Source organism: Pogona vitticeps, chromosome 1, assembly GCF_051106095.1.
Source record: "Pogona vitticeps strain Pit_001003342236 chromosome 1, PviZW2.1, whole genome shotgun sequence".
NCBI classification, from domain to species: Eukaryota; Metazoa; Chordata; class Lepidosauria; order Squamata; family Agamidae; genus Pogona; species Pogona vitticeps.
The window spans coordinates 339,139,228-339,152,167 of NC_135783.1; the positions used below are offsets into that span (position 1 = coordinate 339,139,228).

The window sequence follows — 12,940 nt, forward strand, 5'->3', positions numbered from 1 at the left end:
TCCTGGACTCCAGTCTAACGCTGGAAGCCCAGATGGGCTCGGTGGCCAGAAGCGCCTTCTTTCAGTTGCGGAAATTATACCAGCTACGGCCCTACCTGGATGAGCAGAGTCTCATGACAGTTACACACGCACTGGTAACATCCCGTATAGATTACTGCAATGCGCTCTACGTGGGGCTGCCTTTGAAGATGGTCTGGCGACTGCAACTGGTTCAGAATTGAGCTGCGAGGCTGGTGAGTGATAGCTTTGATCTATCTTGAAGAACTGTTGTCACGACAATACAGTATATAGGACAGCCATGTATACAACCTGAGGCTCATTGGAGGAAAGGTAACAAATAAATAAATAATAAATGAACTAAAATAAATTCTGTGCTATTTTCACTGGAATTTCTACGTTTCTAATGTTAATGTTATCAATTAACACAGGGAACGAGCAACTCAACAGCAGTTTTTCCATACTCATTTTTAAGGTACAGTTTAGATTTTTTCCAGCTCAATGGTAGTTAACAAAACATGCTAGCTCCCTTCTACTAATATCTTGATCCCTGTTTGAGCCCCAGGAACATGTGTTTCTGGACTAGTGAAATAAAGGATGATTGTGTCATCTATTTGCATATGGAGTTCCTCTTTCAGTGCAGGATGTACCTGTAGAAGTCCAGTTCTCCACATGCACACGGTTTCCAGCTGAACGAGTGCCTTTACCTCACATGGATTTCCCTTTGATTTCAGTATCTCTGTCCTGACAAGGTGAAGGTAATGAATTTTACACAGCATGTTTGCATGTCATCCAAAGGCAAAGTGGTCATTTACTGTCCTTACTGTAATTCACTGTACTGACAAAGCCAAAAATGTAAAGTATGTTTATTTAAGATAAGAAAGTCATATAGAATTTATACAGTTCAGCTAGTGGGGGTCAAGGATCATGAAAGGCAGACCTTTTCCATGAGACCAGTCCCTGAATTCATTTGTTTCTGCACATTTGGTAGATGCAGTGCATTAATGTATGTGGATTTGCTGTGGGTTTCAAACCCTATTAGTTCAACAGCTTAGAAAAGTTACATGAACTTAAGAGTCTTAATACAGAGTAGAAGAGGGGATACTAAATATGGTGTTAGTGATGAGATATATTGGGACTGTCTTGGGCCCTGATCACAGGGGGAAATGTTTTATAGTTCTTCCGAAACTTTCCATACCTCTGTTGTACTGATTCGTGGTCATGTGGTTTATATCCCAGGACAAATGTCCCAAGAACTTTTAGAGGGCGCTGATTCTTTTTCCTCTTATTTGAATCGTTATGGCCAGCTACACCATGGCACTGTTTTATTTTTCTCTCTTGCATTAAGGGGCAATTTAGCCCTTTGATTTATTTATATACATCGATATATCAGGAACAAGGTTCCCTCTAAGGTGCATCATTGTGTTAGTGAATGTGACTCCAGCCCCCTCAGCACAGCTTTCCTCTTCCACCATGCACCCACGGCAATAGTTTCCAGCCCCTTTCATTCACACTAGAACCCCGCACGAGGAGATGGTGGACTCACACATGCAGCAGTGCAGACTCACACACAGAGGGTGGAGTCCCACCCATGGGGGCTGAAAATCAGAGGGAACGTTGATCAGGAAGGGGCTTCTGTTTAGGAACGTGTCCCCTGTTGGACTGGCTGCTCCTGCAGAAATGCATTACACACAATGGACATGGGATATCTGTGCGGCAGTACTGATGATCACCTCTCCAGTGACATTGGTATACCAACAATTCAATGTATCTTCCCACAGAATTTTGTTTTTAAATTATTACTGACCAGTAATGTAATGGCAGCAGCCCCTTGGTGACATACATTTACAGTGGTGCCTCACTAGACGGTTACCCCGCTTGACGACAAATCCACTGTACAATGAGTTTTTGGCGACTGCTATAGTGATCGCAAAACGATGTTTTTATGGCCTTTTTTCGCTTTACGATGATCGGTTCCCTGCTTTGGGAACTGATTTTTCACTACACGACTATTAGAAACAGCTGATTGACGGATCGCAAAATAGCTGCCCGCTGTGTTCAGGACAGATTCTTCACTCTACAGGGAGCAGAAAATGGCTGCCCTATGGAGGATCTTCGCTGGATGGTGAGGTATTTCCCCCATTGGAATGCATTGACCGGTTTTCAATACATTCCAATGGGTTTTTTAATTTCATTTGATGACGATTTTGCTCTACAGCGATTTCACTAGAACGGATTATCGTTGTCAAGCAAGGCACCACTGTACCAGCATATCAATGTATCAGTCCCGAAAATTTTTAAAAAATTAATATATATACCATGGTATGGCAGCCACCTTCCTGGCTTTGATTCTGAAAAGAAGCGGGGCATGTCATGCACACAGGCGATCCCCATAAGGAATGCACCAACACAACAGGTACAAAATAACACAACCCTCCTGGCAATGGGGAAATGTTCCTCAGTTACACCGCTGGCCAGGAAAATGTCTCAGTCTTGACCGTGAGTTGTGTGACCAGAAAAAAAAAAGCAGTGAACTAACTAGGGGATAATTAGAGAACATTTCCTTCATGTGACCAGGGCCTTGAACAAGGAAATATATAATCAACTACCAGGAACTTCCTTAGTTTTGAAAATATAACATTTCTCTGTTCCTCAGATTTGTCATCAGGTTTAGCCTACTGATGTGTGAGGAATCTGATCTTCAAAAGGTTGACCTCTGTCTGCTCTGCCGGGACAATCTGTGGGGTGGACACAATCTGTGCTCTGGAATCCTTGCATCAATAGAGGGCTTCAAATTCATCCAAATCTCTGTACATTTCAAATGCACTGAGAACACTGCCCGAGTCCAGTGGTTCCCAAATTTCTGTCTTCCAGATGTTTTGGACTGCATGCGTCAGAAGCCCCAGCCAGCATGGTCAAAGGTCATGAGTTGACATCCAAAGCATCTGGGGGACAAAAAAGTTGAGAAGCACTGTTTCCATCAATGGGAGGAATGCATTCAAGCACTGTATACAGTTTAAGGCATGTTTACATACATGCACATATTTGAAAAAGGAGGGGACAGATATCACCTTATTTAAAAAGAACAGATGATGAAGCAAACCCAAGCTGAGCATGCAAATGCGAAAAGGAAGTACATCTGGAGAGTATGAATATGATCGATGTGTGTTGTTGCAGATGCAAAGGAAGTCATTGCCTTCAAGATCTTGGTCAAACTATGTTCGACCAAGGCCAATATGTGCTAGAAATTGTTCGCTAGGGAACCCATCATTGCCTTGATACAACTATAAAATGAATAGAACATCCAGGATTGGGGAAAAGAATCTGCCAAAAATGTCCACTCTCCAGGACTGAGATTGCATGTGCAAAAGTTATGAACACAACAAAAAGAGGTTGCATTTGGGTGACTTATTTTCCAATTTGATTTCACAATGCATCTCTCCATTTAGTTACTGAGTTACTTTTTTTGCATAAGTAACTCACAGAATTTATATGTTTTATTTATTTTTTCATTTAAAATATTCTTTCCCTGCCTTTTTCCTTAAAGGACTCAAGGTAGCTCCAGAATTCTCCAGCCAGCATGGGATATTCTGGGAGTTCTAGTCTTAAAAAGTAACTTTGCTTTGCTATGTAAAATATAACCCATGATCAAGGAGAAGCTAAAGGAGTTTTGTGGCACAGAGGTTAAACTGCAGTACTGCAGCCAAGACTCTGCTCACAATCTCAGTTCAATGGGCACAGGTCACCTGCTCAAAATGGACTCAGCTTTCCATCCTTTGAAGGTCGGTAAATTGAATATCTAACTCACTGGTGCTAGTTGGGGGGCAATGTGTAGCCTGCATAATTAAATTGTAAACTGCCCAGAGAGTGCTTTAAACATTATGGGACTGTATGCTACATAAACTCTGCTTTTTGCTTTTAATTTTTACATGATTTGAGAATAAACTTAATTTTCCTACTGAAATCACTGAAGGTTTGAAGTCACTAGCTTTGCCATGTGTACTTTTTCAGACTGGGCAAAGTTTTGTTTCAGTTCCTTTTTTGTCGCAGGGATTTACAAATATTTTCAACATGCATCCAGTTGATAGTGGGAAGATTTAAAATTATTGTTAACACAGGGAAAAACAAAATGACAGATTTATCCAGGAATGTCACAAGCTCTGCTACCACCTTTTGGAGACATTTATTTCAAACTCTGGTACAAATTTAGTGCAAATAACCAGGAATGTGATTGGGGGGGGGGGGGGAGGGCTCAGAGTTTGAGTTGGGATGCAAAATAGAGAATATAAGGTGGCTAGCCTCACAGCTGGCTTCAGGAGCATTCAAGGAACTGGCTGGCTTTTGTACTACCAACAAGAAGAAACACAGATTATTTAAAGATTCTGGAACCCCGCTCCCAACAACATCTCTCACACACCCCATTTTTTTGCATGAACACAGAAGCTGAAGGTGGGCCCCAAAGAACAATGAGTAATCACTTCTACAACATAAACAACACCATAGATGGCAGGGGTGCACTTCTGGAGGTGTCCAGGCATCAGGAGGGCAAAAATCACTCAAAATAGCTGCCCTCCTGCCTTCAAATGCAGAATTTTACAGAATGTGAAACCTCTGGAAAAGGGGGGGAAACTCCATGGAAAAGACTCCCTGGAAAAGACCCTGATGTTGGGAAAGTATAAAGGCAAGAGGAGAAGGGGATGACAGAGGACGAGATGGTTGGACAGTGTCACTGAAGCGACCAACATGAATTTCACCAAACTCCGGGAGGCAGTGGAAGACAGGAGGGCCTGGCGTGCTCTGGTCCATGGGGTCACGAAGAGTTGGACACGACTTAACGACTAAAGAACAAACAACAACAACATAGGGATATAGTTAGCAGGGGACACAATTCAATGAGACCACATGTTTTTTGCAAGCAGAATGACCAAAGTTAGCCTCTGGAATCTGTATTTAAAAGTCAAAGAAAAATTAGAAAAATATCTGCTTGAGATCTTGAAGAACAATGGTGGGAAGCGTGTAGTTTTCCACATGTTGATGGACTACAGATCTCACCAATCCCTGCTGTCTGGGGTGGTAAGTCCAGTAACATCTGGCTGGCCACATGTTCTCTGTCCTTGCTAGACAGCTATTATGTGCCATAATATACACTCCTGCCATATGTGGGCCAGAGCTTAGAACTCTTATTTTGAATAACAAACAATAAGTCCCAGGAACTAGATGATTCTTGGAGTTTTCACCCAAAAAATGATTTGAAAAATAACTTTTTCCAAGCTCCGACTTGGACAAAATATTCGGAGCTGGCAGACGTTACTTCCTGCAAAAGCTATAGAGTTCAGCATTTTGTTTCAAACATATGGCATGACCTGTAAGCATCGATAAAAGCCTCGGTGACATCAAAAGTTGCAAACTTCCACAAACAACAGATACACTGTTGAACCTGTTTGAACGTGGTTCACCCTTCCCCTCCTTAACTTGTTTGCTTAGTTATCCCCTTCTGACCTTGAATGGCCACAGCTCTCCAGGATGTCGAGCAGAAACTATTCCCAGTCCTGCTACTTGACATCATATGAATTGGAAATGTCAGAGGTAACACACCTGAGACCTCCTGCGTACAGTAAGGGAGAAATCAACAGGGCCCCTTTGGGCCGGACTCCACTTCCAGTATGCTTTTTTCACTGCACTACAGTTGTTACTGTTTAGTTAGCTATACTCTGACAAGTTCAGCTTGACCACAGTTTACCTTGTGGTTGGCATTACTCAAGGCCAGTGACATTTAGGTTTCCAAGATCCTTCTTTACAGTGGTCACCCAGGGTTTTCACTGACCCATGGAAGTGCTTTAGGAAACACCAACTTCTTATGTATGAATGGAGGTACTAAGAGTTCTCACCAACACTCACAGAAAAATTGCAGGAGACACTCACAGCCAGATATAACAATTACCCGCCGTCCATTTGACTAACATGGACATGCATCAGAGAAACCAGCCCTATGTTTCTCTCTCAACCACGAGATTCTCCTTGATTTAAACATGGAGTGTTTATTCTATATAGAGGCTTACTGTCCACAGTTTTCCAGCTGGAAAATTGCTACTCTGACTCCTTACTTAGACGTGAGCTCTCCTGTCTTCAGTAAAACTCGCCTGCAAGACCAAGCATGTGTTTTAGATCAAGATGTTCTAGCAGACATAGATACTTTGCCTCAAGGTCTTCCATTTTTAAAGGCAGGGCATGTTTGAGCTGAGAAAAATCTCTCTGTCCCTTGAGAAAGTTGGCTCCTTACTGGCTTTGGGTCAAAATGGAGCAGCCCTGCTACAGCCTTTATTAACATTTCTGGTGTTGGATGAATGAAGAGGAACTGTGGCTCAGTGGTGGAGAATCTGCTTTGCCTTCAGAAGTCCAAGGGTCAAATTGCAATGAGGGGAATGCTATGAGGGGGTATTTCCAGCTATTCCAAGGTTTAGACACCAGACACACAATTCATTCAAAGGTCTGCATCTGAGCAAGCAGACTTGCAAATGAAACCTATGCTTACCATTCAATAGCCAATCAAGAAACAAAAACTAGCTGATCTGCAACATGCAGAATGAGACAAATTCATGCTAGGATAAACTGATGTCTTTACCTTTTGAAGCGAGTTCTGTTTCCAATGATGTGCTAGCTTTTTCTTTTCCAGTTCTGCAAAAAAATCTCCAGCATTTCCCATTAAAACTCTAGTAGCTGTACAAACACATGCTTTCTTTGGAGCCTTTCTGTTTCTTAGCTAAGGAGAGTGGGATGTGATGTTTGACATTACACCCCACTTTGGGGAGGGAGAGTCCATTTTGTGATGATAGAAGCCCATCTGATGTGTGAAACTCTTTTCACACTTCTGTTGCAAAGTTAGGGGTGAACATCTGTTACATTTCAGAAGCATCACTTGATCATACATCAGTGTGACCAGTCACAGGAAGAACGGTTTCACTTTGAACAGCACTATATTGCACATCAATCGTACAAACACAAAATTGTAGAGTTGGTAGCAGATTTCAGGAGTCATGTAGTCCAATCCCCTGCCACTGCAGGAAATCTATTTTCAAGCATCCCTGATAAGTGGCCATCCAGTCTCTTTTAAAAGCCTCTCAAGAGAAGGGAACCCATCACTGTCTGGGATAGTCATTTCTATGACTACTTTTACTTTTACATAAAATGCCCTTCCTCATTTGAATCTTCTGGATCAGGTCCTACTCCCAAAGTCATAAAAACCAAGCTTGCTCTGTTTACAATAGTAATTGCCTATTAAATATTTTTAAATGGCTATCATATTCCCTTAGTCTTCTCTTCTCAAGGCTAAATATATTTAGTTCCCTCAACCATCAATCATAAGGTTTGGGTCAGATCACCCTTTCTCTTTAAATCCTTCCTGAATCCACAGGTGTTTCTGCTGTCTGGTGTGTAGATCTGGCCAGATCCAGCCTGAATCTGGACTGTGGATTTAGGGAGGACTAAAAGGGTCACATAGATCTGGTCTTGGTTTCCATAATCTTTGCTACCCACGTCTGGAAACATTCTAACTTATTGATATCCTTGTAAATCTGTGGTGCCCAGAAATGGACACGGTACTCTAGGACAGATCTGACAAAGCAGAGAAATGCTGTTACTTCAGTTGGTCTGAATACTATACTTCCCCTGATGCAACTTACAAGTACATTACTTCACCCCATTGTCTCATGTTTACCTTGTCATCTACTGAGACTATGTAGATCTTTTTCACACACCAGGTGTCATCCGTCCTATTTTTGTGTATTTATTTGTTCCTGCCTCAATGTGGAACTTTACATTTGTCACTGTTGAAACTCATATTCTTTGCTTTGGCCCATTTTCCCTAATTTGTTGGTCCTGATTCTCTAAAATATTAGCAGGGATGCTGGCAAGTCTTTGGGTCTGAGTCCCAAAAGTCTTTTTTATCTCACCTTTCTTCTTAAAAATAACCCAAGTCATGAGCCAAGTCCAAATCATTGGGGGGGGGAAGATTCTTAGTTGAGTCATTGGTGTGACTTCAGTCGAATTTGATAGCGAGTCCAATGACTCAAGTCTCCATTCCTGGATATTAGCTGCACTTCCTAATTTATCATTGTCTTCATATAAGGTCTGACGTAATCTGAGCCTCCATCAATTGGATCTCTAAGTAGTAGAAAAGAAATGAAGATGCAGATGATGAAATAATAATTTTATTTATGATGATTAATGGATGGAGAAGATAAAGGAAATTTCTGACGGGGTTTCTGATACTATGGTGAAGAGCTTTCAAAGACCACAGTTTCTCAGGTGGCTGTGCACATTCAGCCATGAATGAAAAGGTAAGGTAAAGGTTCCCCTTGACAATTTTTGTCCAGTCGTGTTCGACTCTAGGGGCGGTGCTTATCCCCGTTTCCAAGCCATAGAGCCAGCGTTTGTCTGAAGGCAATCTTCCGTGGTCACATGGCCAGTGCGACTTAGACACAGAACACTGTTACCTTCCCACCGAGGTGGTACCTATTTATCTACTTGTATTTGCATGCTTTAGAACCGCTAGGTTGGCGGGAGCTGGGACAAGCGACGGGTGCTCACTCCGTTGCGTGGATTCGATCTTACGACTGCTGGTCTTCTGACCCTGCAGCACAGGCTTCGGTGGCTTAGCCCACAGCACCACCACATCCCTTTGAATGAAAAGACATGCTGTTAAACTATTTTTACAGGATTCTAGAACTGACTTAAATAAATGAACTACAAGAGCTACAAAACGCAAGAATATAGTTCCTTCATAACCAAGGTAATGTGCTGCATGATGACTGTGAACAGTTTACACATGTGTAGTTTTCAAAGCAGTAGCTCTGCCAGTCAAAAGTGTAACTAAAACAAAACAAAACAAAAACACAAGAATGTGGTAGCACCTTAAAGACTAACTTGTATATTTCAATGTGGGCTTTCATGGACTAATCCACTCTAATATGGCTGATGAAGTGGATTAACCGACAACAGCTTACAAAAGTTAGTCTTTAAAGTACTACTATGTTCTTGTGTTTTGTTTTTTGTTTGGATTGGTTTCGTATAACTAAGTTTATACATCGCTTTCCTAATGCCAGTTTCCTAACTACAGGTGTCATCCAAAAATTTGATCAGTGCCAAATTTGTTTCTAGGTTGGCAAAGGGAGTCTGGAAATTGTGATCTTTAAAAGCTATATTTTCTATGTTCTGGGGGGAAAGCAAGGGGACAACCACTGGCTTGAATTCTCAGGAGGATCACAAACACTCAGGGGTGACAAAATCTTGAATGCATTTGCGAAGGCTTTCATGGCTGGGACCTAATGGTTGTTGTGGGTTTTTCGGGCTCTTTGGCGTGTTCTGAAGGTTGTTCTTCCTAACGTTTCATCAGTCTCTGTGGCCGGCATCTTCAGAGGACAGCACTCTGTCCTCTGTGCTGCCCTCTGAAGATGCCAGCCACAGAGACTGGCGAAACGTTAGGAAGAACAACCTTCAGTATACGGCCAAAGAACCCGAAAAACCCACAACAACCCACAACAGAGTCCCCAGGAAGGAAAGATGGCTGGATTGCTCAGTTAGGTATTGTTGGGGTTCAGTTCCCCACTGTGCATTCCAGAAGGACCACCCTGTGTGACCTTGGTCAAGCTGCACCGTCCTAGAGCACCCCCCCCCAGAAGAAGGGAATAGTAAAACACTTCTGAGTACTTTCTACCCAGAAAACCTTGAGAGAGGTGTCCATATGTCAGAATTAACTTGACAACACATTATTATTATTACCTAGGAATTAAGTGTAGTTGGGTTGACCAGAGCCAACCTAAAATGGAACACCATGTATAAGAGGATTTTTTGTAATTTTTGTTTGTTCCACGTGATGACATCTTTTGCATGTTCCATTTGCTCCTTGCTTCCAAGTGCAAAGAAGAGGCTGTGCTGATCATCTTTAGGCCTAGCTTGGTTAGTACCTAGAAGAATCTAGCTGGCCAAGATGGAAAAATGCTGAACTGGATCCCACAGGCCAGCTAGGCTATATTTATATTCTCATGTTCATTTTATTTTATTTTTTAAAAAAATTAAAACTTATATCCCACCGCAGGGCCTAACTGAACCCCTTTCTGAAGGCATGGCTTGAAAAAGTAAAGCTTAAAAAAATAATTAAGAAGCAGAAAACAATAGGAACATAAGCAGAAAACCATACGAAAAGAAGTAGAAAACAGTTTCCAAATAACAAGAAAAAATACTTCCTGGACACGGGGTGTCCTATTTAAAAATTTACCCATATTTCCCAGGCAACGGGTGAAGCCCAAAATGTTTCAGCTCATGTTTATGTGCTCTTCCAACTAGTTAGAACTGGCTTTAGAAGAAGTATGTAGGTATATACTTTTCTGGCCAATAAAGGCAGGGGTAAATCCTGTTCAACTCAAGGGGGTTTATTTATGAGTAAACATGCACAGGATTTTACTGTGAATTTAAAATTCCTCAGGGCTCTAAGAAACTAAGCATTGTGGCTTAGAAAAAATATTTTTGGAGCTAGGAATCTTCAGTGCTGGAGAACATGAAATTAAGATCTTCCCATTCAGAAACCATGACCCTGGATAGATTAATCTCACAGCTTCTATCTCTCCCACTTTCAGCTTATTTACATTTCATGTTCTTCCCATCCTGAATAAGGAGCAATGTGTGAATTCAGCTAAACACTTCTGAAAATGAACTAGAATAAAACCATCACCCAGCTCTGCTCCCACAAACTGCCGAAGGACCAGCAGACCAAGTGCGGCCCTCAAGATATGGTTGGACTGAAACTCCTGTCAGACCTAGCCAGCATAGCTAATGCTGAGGAATGCTGGGAATTGTAGTCCAACAATCTGGAAAACTACAGTGGGACCTCGACTTACGAACTTAATCTGTATTGGAACGGCATTCGTATGTCAAAAGTTCATAAGTGGAGGCAAAATTTCCCATAGGAATGCATTGAAAACCATTTAATCCTTTCTGGCTGTTTTTCATTCTTATGTCGAGGCGCTGTTCGCAAGTGGAGGCATTAGTTCTCATAGGAACTAATGCAAAGTCAATTAATCCATACTCTACCAGTAGGGGGAGAATTTTTTAAATTTTTTCTTCTTTTGACCTAAGATGAACTTAGGTCAAAAAAAAGGGCAGGAAAGGTTTTTTTCTTTTTTCATTCGTAAAGCTCCGTTTGCAAGTCGAAGCAAAATTTTGCAAACGGAGCCATTCATAACTCAGAATGTTCATAAGTAGAGACATTCGTAAGTCAAGGTACCACTGTACTCTGACCCCTAGGGATGTAAAAGTTTCTCTCAGTCTCTCCTCTTTGGCGAAAAAGAGGAACTGAAAAATGGCACTCCTTACCTCACTAGTGAATGAAGCTGTTTCAAAGCATAACAAAAGAGAAGAAAGAGAAGGCTCCATTTGTGCAAATTAAAATTGCACAAAATCATGATTTAATGCAAAAAAAGCTTCAAGGCAGACAAGACACACAAAATGAGGATAGTGGTGCTTTTAGCAGGGATTTTAAAGGATTAGACATTTGGAGGCTCCCTTCTACTCTCACATACACACACGCATGCACACTGTGCTAGGACACTAGTTTTACACAGAGAGAGTTTGCACAAATTATTCAAAATTTAATGGGGAGGAAAAAAATATGCTCATTTGTCTTGATCTTACCTGAAGACAAGTAATTTCAGAGGACTTTAAAATGCATCATTGAAGTGACTTGTCAGGCTCAGAGAACTGAGATAAGTGGGAACAAATAATGTAGACTTTTTAAAAAAAAATAATCCCTACCATTCCTGGTCTCTGTCGTATGTTCTAACTCCCCTTCTGCATCTGTCTTCTTCAAATAATGGCATAAGAGGTTATCTGCGCTTCTGCTATCAGAGGACCTGTCTGGTAGCTTTCCATTCTGTGATGATGAAAGAGTTAAAAAGAAACCAGCAGAGGCAGCCTTATTTACAGCTTGCTATTAAGCACATTAATTTTAATTTTAACAGCAGACATGCTGGCACTTTCTGACTGGAGTGTTGAAGACGACAGCCTTGTTTGCCTCACACTTGTCGCTCCCAAATTTCTTATCTCAGCAGTAAAATCTATTTTCCCCCCTTTTAACAGCTTGCCCTCGGTTCCCATGGGAGAAAAGAGCCCTGTCAATTTGTTGCTTCAAATTATCATACAAAGCCCACATTTATTTGAAAGGAGTTGAGGCAGCAGCGTCAACTAAAGCACCACCTTCCAGAAGCTGCACCTGGTTTCCTCTCCATTGAAATGTCTTCTCATGCATCTCTCTACTACAGTGTTTCCCAAATTTTTTCAAGTCACGACCCCCTTTTATAATAGCCAAGTAACCTGTGACCTGTTCCCCCCCCCGGACACATTTGCAGAAAAAAAGCATTTTTAATAGGGCAAAGAAAACAGATTGTTCAGAAAATAATTCTAACCTACTATTTAATGTGATGGTTGCACTTGCATCTGAACAAACAGCTTAAAAATTCCCAGCTGAATGTTTGTTAAATCCACTCCAACAGCCTTTGATGGACTCCAGGAAGTGCAGGTAACGAGGGTGGATTACATTCAGTTTTACTGAGGGAGGGTGACTTTTCTCTCAGGAAGGGAGCTATTGCCCTTTTTGTCCCCCTTCAAGCCATGGCTTCACCAACAACAACAACCATCTTCCCTAAGATGGCATCGCCATTACATAGCTAAGGCAGGGAGGGGGTGAAATTGTTTCAGCAGCAGGCTTTTCCATCTCTTCCACCATGTCCTGCACTCCTCCTCCAGCCCATCACTGCCTCCTTGTGTTTGGCTGAAAGTTCCCTAGTAAGGTTTCATGACTCACCAGTTCTTCCAGGTCCCGGGCTAACACTTTAGCCACTGCTCCATACTGCTTTCCAAAGGAAACTTGGATTTTCTGTATAGAAAGCATAGG

General features: G+C 41.8%; 1 long non-coding RNA gene across 2 annotated transcripts; it reads right to left on the reverse strand.

Moving 5' to 3' along the window:
* Positions 1-512: 512 nt before the first annotated feature.
* LOC140703022 (uncharacterized) lies at positions 513-12,287 on the reverse strand. 2 transcript variants are annotated; one of them, XR_013540829.1, is made up of 2 exons: positions 11,803-12,287; positions 513-8,672 (listed from the first exon to the last, which is right to left on the reverse strand). It is a non-coding gene; the product is annotated as an uncharacterized LOC140703022 (long non-coding RNA). The 2 variants fall into 2 exon arrangements; XR_012082308.2 differs by having other exon boundaries at positions 11,683-11,817.
* Between the last annotated feature and the right edge of the window lie 653 nt (positions 12,288-12,940).